Source organism: Callithrix jacchus, chromosome 12, assembly GCF_049354715.1.
Source record: "Callithrix jacchus isolate 240 chromosome 12, calJac240_pri, whole genome shotgun sequence".
In the NCBI taxonomy this organism is placed as follows: Eukaryota; Metazoa; Chordata; class Mammalia; order Primates; family Cebidae; genus Callithrix; species Callithrix jacchus.
In genome coordinates this window covers 49,376,975-49,384,114 of record NC_133513.1, presented here as the reverse complement: position 1 = coordinate 49,384,114, position 7,140 = coordinate 49,376,975, and the positions used below count along the sequence as shown (strand labels likewise).

The 7,140-nt window shown below is 35.9% G+C and overlaps 1 pseudogene; it reads right to left on the bottom strand.

The window, feature by feature from the left end:
- Positions 1 to 4,336: 4,336 nt before the first annotated feature.
- Positions 4,337 to 4,853, bottom strand: LOC100390665 (replication protein A 32 kDa subunit pseudogene; annotated as a pseudogene).
- Between the last annotated feature and the right edge of the window lie 2,287 nt (positions 4,854 to 7,140).

Sequence of the window (7,140 nt, the reverse complement as noted above, 5' to 3'; positions counted from 1 at the left end):
GGCTCCTCTGCTGGGAATCTCCTGGTCTGTGAGCAACAAAAGTTCATCAGAAAGTGTGGCATCCTCTCGTTCTCTACACTTTCACTGGGAGCTACAATCCTGAGCTGCTAGTCATCTGCCATCTTGGATCTCTCTCAGCCTATATCATTTCATTAGAAATCACCAGTTAGTCTCATATAGATGATGGGTCAAGTGGAGAACTTGATATTTTCTTCCCTACACCATCTTACAGTACCAGAAGCATGAATAAAAGGAATCAGCTAAATATCAAATCCAAAGATGGCTAAATGCCAACATCCAAAGACAGGGCTCCATAGAGTTTTCTGTGGGGTACCAGATAAATTGACTATTTTTTTTCTTCACTAGGTGAGCTATTTTTCACACAATGGCCAAGTTGTTATTCTTTGGCCATTATCTAAATCCTAACTACTCCCCAAGGACCAAATGGAGGAGTATCACAATTTACCATGGAGATTGAATATGACACTGGCCATTATATAGAAAAGTTATAACCTACAATGCACGTTTGACTTTTGATTTTATTTCCTTAGCATAACAAGGAGTCATTAAATAGAGGAAAACATTTCAAAATTATTCATATTAAAGTCTCAGTAGCATACTGGGTAGGAGTACATAGTTATGAGAATAAAAAGAAAAATTAGTACATGAATTTTAATTTCTGTTCTGCATCACTTCATAGAATGTTTGAGCTTTTAAAAACTAGTTGAGGCTGCATTATTTGTAATTGGTCTGAAATGAAGCAATGTCAAAAGGAAGGCAAAATGGATTTTTAAAGAGATTAATACTGGCAATGTCAAAAGGCATAATTTTTAAAGCTTTACAGAAAAGTATTAGAATTTTAGGTATAATTAAATTAGATTATGGTTGAATTCAGAGCTAATTATTTTTTGTTCTAGTAAAGGAGACTTAGAGAATGTCAAAATAAACCTATTCAGTACCTTTTCTCAAAGAATTTTAAATGTGTTCATCATTGTTTTATTTTTGCTTTAAAAATTTATAGACACATTGCAAAGTAGCTTTCTGAGCCCATGTGTTTATTGCCCTTTTCCCCAACTTTCCATTGAAAAATAACTTCCTATTACAAAATAAATATGGAAAATTTTAGTACAAAAGTGCATTGGTCAAAGTCTGTATCAAGAATTGGAATCCAGAAAGGGTCCTATCCACAAGCTGATGAAAGCATTTTTGCTGTTTAGAGGATTTTTGCTTTATGCAAGAAACGACAATAACCAACATGAAAAAAAAAAAACCACTTTCTGTATGGGAAATACATGCCATACAACTGTCTTCACCAGCATTTGTACCTCATCTTTGGTAAGACTAAAAACCATATCTTACACTTCCAAACATCTTTCTCTTTAACATTAGATAAAATATCAATATTCTTATTTTCTCTTTTTCCATAATATAAAAAAAAACTTCTCTTAATCTGGGTGTCACATGCACAGAGTTCTTTTATAAGTGAAAAGGAATTCCATACAATACATCAAAATGTACAGTCATTCAAACAATGAGAAGTTTTGTGGATAAACTTGCAAACTTCCTTCCCACCACCGAAGCATGCTATATGTCACAATAAAAAAACAACAACAACAAAAAAAACAAAACAAACAACAAAAAAACCCCAAGAATATAAATACTTTGTATTTTCAGAGAAATATTCAGAAAATATATACAATATTTAAAAAGCAAAAGCAATAAGCCTAGCTCACAGTTTATTGACTATGTGAGAAAATCGGATCAGTGAATTAGTAAATTGGTGAGTTTTCCATGTCTCTCAGGGTAAAGATGAAGAAAGAAATATGATAAATTTAAGATAAGAAATACTGATGATAGATTTAATTAGTCACTATATATGCCTAATATGCATTCCATATGGAAAGAAGAGATCACCAATAATGAGAATAAGAAATAACAGGATATTATTTCCCACTTGCTAGAAAATTAAAAAGAAATCAGTTATTAAGCTTTCAAAATATAAATTATACAGTGCTAATAAGAATCCTAATTAGTTAATAGAATCACTTGGAAATTGACAATTGATTTCCAATTCATGCTTAATTGACATAGACAATTTGATTTTTTACATTTATCCCAAATATTCATACTCCACTACCAAACCATTCCACTTTTATGTATATGGATTCCTAGATTTGGATGCTTTCAGAAGCAGACCTAGAGACCAAGATTTCAGTGTAAATAGGTTATGTGTGTTTGAGAGAGGTAGTTCTAGGAAATACCAGTAAGAGGCTGGAAGTGAGACAGAAAAGGGAGCCAACACAAGGGTGGATTACCAACAATTTACCACTGGGGACAACTGGAGCTCAGTTTGCTGGAGGAATTGTAGAAGACAGTATAGAACAAACCTTCAGGGTTATTCTAGTCAAGAGGTGAAAAATCTGGGGTATTACTCTCCAATTCTCTGTCCGTCTCTGGTTATGGGCTGTTTCTGAGAGCATTAATTCCTATGCACTTCCAGCTCACTCTGAGCATGTGTCCAACCAGGAAAGTATTCTTAGGCTGCCTGCAGCCAGCAAGTGTTCACAGGAGGCAGCCTTCAGAGTACAACAGGAAAGAAAGAATAAGGATAGAGTACAAGCAGTGTCTATTATAGTAACTTAATGAATGCATGTCGTGTGCAAGGAAGTCTATAAAAATATATACCATATGATATCATTTGTAATAGAAAAAAATGGAAACATCTGAATGCCCATCATTAGGAAGATTAAAATGAAATGTGATATGGGTACAAGAAAAAAATTAGATCTCTGTATATCAACATTGCTAAATCTTCACATCAAGAAAAAATAAGCTGCCAAATGATACATACATTTATTATACCCTTTTTATAAATTTAATGACAAATTAAATAAGTCACACACATATATGATAGCATTTTTAAATTAAAAAAATACACAAAATAATGTAAACATGGTTTGCATGTTTAAAAGTTTTTTAGAGGCCTAGAAAGATATATAGAAAATTTATGACGCTTTTTATCTCTTAGAAGGAAAATGGGATAGGAACAAATAACAAAATGGATTTTTTATTTATCATAATATTTATTTTTATTAAAAATTAACTTGACTAGAACATCAACATGTTAAAATGTCAGTCTTGGATCGGCCCTTGGATGTCATTCTCCGTAAATTTCTCTTAGTTTTCTCAAAATAAAAAGAAAATAAAAATGAGAGTGCAAGATGGAGAAAGAGCAATAAAATTTAAATGAAAGTATTCTTGGACTGAAATATGCATTAAAAGTTTAGAGATAAAGTGCTTTAGCCAAAGACTGGTGAAATATTTGAATTTTATTTGTAAGAAAAAAAGGTTTTATTTGGGATTTTAATTAAAATGCTCTATTTGCTTCCACATCTGTGTCTGCTTCGCATCTTTTATTAACTCCTGATTCCCCCCAGGCCGTACTCAGTGGGCCCCAGCCCCGGGTCCAGTTTGTCAGCCATAAGTCCACAGTTAGAGCTGAAGAACATTGATCAAATTCTCTCCTGGAGATTTGGATTCAGAAACTATTTATTTATTTACTTATTGAAGGAGTAGTGCTCTGTGGCCCTGGATACATTTGGGATTTGAACTCAGAAACTATTTATGTATTTATTTATCTTCAACCTTTTTATCTCTCTCTTTTTGTCTTTTTTATAATAAATCTGTTTTCTTACACATATGAATGTACTTATTTTGTACAAAATGCAGTAAAACTTCTTGCTTTCCTCTGCTCCTGGAGGCACCACCCTGAAACCTCATGTTCACAGAAACACGTTGTCATGACAGGCAGCAGTCTTGACAAGCAGGTGAAGGGAAGTGCAATTCTGAAAGTAACGCAACATAACCAAGGTGGGAAACGAAAATAGGCCAAGGCCAGTGGGTTTTTCTGCTAGCGCTTGGCCCACAGGCCCTAGTCCTGCTGATCTTCTCTCAGCAGGAAACATTTTAAGAAGAGAAATTAATTAATCATCATTTAAGTACTCTCATTATTTAAGTACCCAAGCATTATTTAAGTACTCACCTGGTAGCGTCCTTCCAATTCCATCTAATTTGATGTTGTAAAAAGCTTATTTGTAACTTCTTCAAGAAATTCTAGCCTGAATTTCATCCCTGTCAATTGCTGATCTTCCCGAGTTTCAATCAAAACAAAATAATACAGAAGAGCAGTAAGTTTCAAATGGATGACAGTGTACACCTTTTATAGATGAGGCCTACTTCTTAGAAGCCACCTGGCCAACCATATGCACAGTTGAAGACAACAGAGTATGAAAAGAGGTCCAGCTGTAAAACATCTCAGGTACCCAATTAGATTCAGTTATTCTGCATCTGTGGATTTAAAATGATAATCATCCACAGTAGAAGAGATGCACCCCTCATTGCTCAGAAAATCCACAACTTGCTTGATTGAGGATAGAGACGTGTTTGAGCTGGTTTTTCAGATCCTGAAAGTTCAATTCTTCAGGTCTTGGGCAACTCTTAATCAAATTCAACACCTGATTTGGGGCCACAGTGAGGCCCTTTGCTGGCATGAAGCAATTCCCATGAAAGTTCCCTGCTTCTCTCATTCCTGGATTGCTGATAGATGCTCTCCCTGCTGAAGGCTGTTAGCTTTGCTTAGTATCATGTGTACATCAATCACTTCCAGAATATGTGTGGAGAACTCATTCATATCCTCCAGGGGCATGATTTAAAAGGGTACGAGGCTCTTTTTGTCCTAAAAAGATCTCAAATAGCCTGCCACAGTGACATTTTTCTGGAGAAATGACAGTGTTTTCACTGCTGGCGTCATCTGTGTCAACCCCCTGGTGAACATTCATGGGTGCAGCTATCATGTCATCTATTTTGTAACCAATATTGGTTGGAGCTTTCTCTGTATGTCTGATGATCCCCCCTATAGTGACCTGTGAAATCTCAACATTCCCAATTTTAAACACTTCATCAGTCAGAGTGGCATAAACAGCTGAGGTATAGTACAGGGTACAATGTGCTGGGCTCGATACCTGTGATGTCAGCAATCCAAAGGCCCCCAGGGACTGCATGTAACTGTTGGATGCCCAATACAAGGAGCTTCCATAGCTTTCAAATCCACTGTTCCACATTTTGATCTGATTTTCGAGTTTGGTGGAATGGAACACCTCAGAACCTGGCCTACTGCATTGATCTAGCTACTTTTCTCTGACACCACAAACTCCTTTCTGTGAATCTTCTTCAACTTTTATTTTAAGTTTTTGGTATATGTGTAGGATGTGCATGTTTGCTACATAGGTAAACATGTGCCATGGCAATTTTCTACTTGGATCAACCCATCATCCAGGTATTAAACCCCGCATCTAGTAGCTATTGTTCCTGATGCTCTGTCTCTTCCCCCTCTCCCCCAACAGGCCTCAGTGTGTATTAGTCCCTCCCATGTGTTCATGTGTTCTCATTGCTCAGCTCCCACTTATAAGTGAGAACATATGGTATTTGGTTTTCTGTTTCTTCATTAATTTGCTGAGTATAATGGCTTCCAGCCCCATCCATGTCCCTGCAATGGACATGATCTTGTTCCTTTGATGGCTACATAGCATTCCATGGTGCATATCTACTACATTTACTTTATCCGGTCTATCATTGGTGGGCATTTGGCCCAAGCAATCCTCCTGCCTCAGTCTCCTGAGTAGCTGGAACCATAGGCATGAGGCACTGTGCCCAGGTAATTTTTGTATTTTTTATAGAGATGAGGCATTTGGGTTCCACTATTCACAATAGCAAAGACACATTCCATGGCTTTGCTATTGTGAATAGTGCTACAATAAACATATGTGTGCATATATCTTTATAATAGAATGATTTATATTCCTTTGGGTATATGCCATACATAACAATACTAACTTTAAATGTAAATGGGTTAAATGCCCCAGTTAAAAGACACAGAATGGCAAGCTGTATAAAATCCAAGATGCAGCAGCATGCTGTCTTTGAGAGACCCATCTCACATACAAAGACACACATAGACTCAAAATAAAGGAATTGAGGAAAATTTACCAAACAGACGGAAAACAGAAAAAAGCAGGGGTTGCAATCCTAGTTTCTGAAAAAAACAGACTTTAAACCAACAAAGATAAAAAAAGACAAAGAACAGCATTACATAATGGTAGAGAGTTCAATTCAACAAGAAGACCTAACTATTCTAAATATATATACACCTAATACAAGGGGACTCAAATTCATAAAGCAGGTTCTTAGAGACCTTCAAAGAGACTTAGACTCCCACACAATAATAGTGGGAGATTCTAACATCCCACTGACAGTATCAGACAGATTGTCAAGACAGAAAATTAACAAAGATATTCAGGGTCCAAACTTAGTTTTGGGTCAAGCAAACTTGATAGATATCTATAGAACTCTTTACCCAAAAACAACAGGATATTCATTCTCATTGCCATATGGCACTTACCCTAAATTGATCACATGATCAGATGTAAAACACTCCTTAGCAAATTCAAAAGACCTGAAATCATAACAGTCTCTCAGACCACAGTGCAATCAAATTAGAGCTCAAGATTAAGAAACTCACTCAAACCCACACAACTACATGGAAATTGAATGACCTATTCCTGAATAAATGATAAAATTATCATTATTATCCTGAGCAAATGATGAAATTAAGGCAGAAATTAAGAAGTTCTTTGAAGTGCCCATATGAGGAGAATGGAGAGATCCAAAATTGACACGCTATCATCAAAATGGAAAGAGCTAGAGGAGCAAGATCAAAAACACTCAAAACCCAGCAGAAGACAAGAAATAACTAAGATCAGAGCTGAACTGAAGGAGATTGAGACATGAAAAACCCTTCAAAAAATCAATAAATCCAAGAGCTGGTTTTTTGAAAAGATCAACAAAATACACAGACCACTAGCCAGACTGATTAAAAACAAAAGAGAGAACAACCAAATAGATGCAATAAAAAATGATAAAGGGGAAATCACCACAGATTCCACAGAAATTCAAACCATCATCAGAGAATTTTACAAACAACTCTATGCACATAAACTAGTAAACCTGGAAGAAATGGATAAATTCCTGGACTCCTGTGTCCTCCCAAGCCTAAACCAGGAGGAAGCTGAAACTATGAATGAC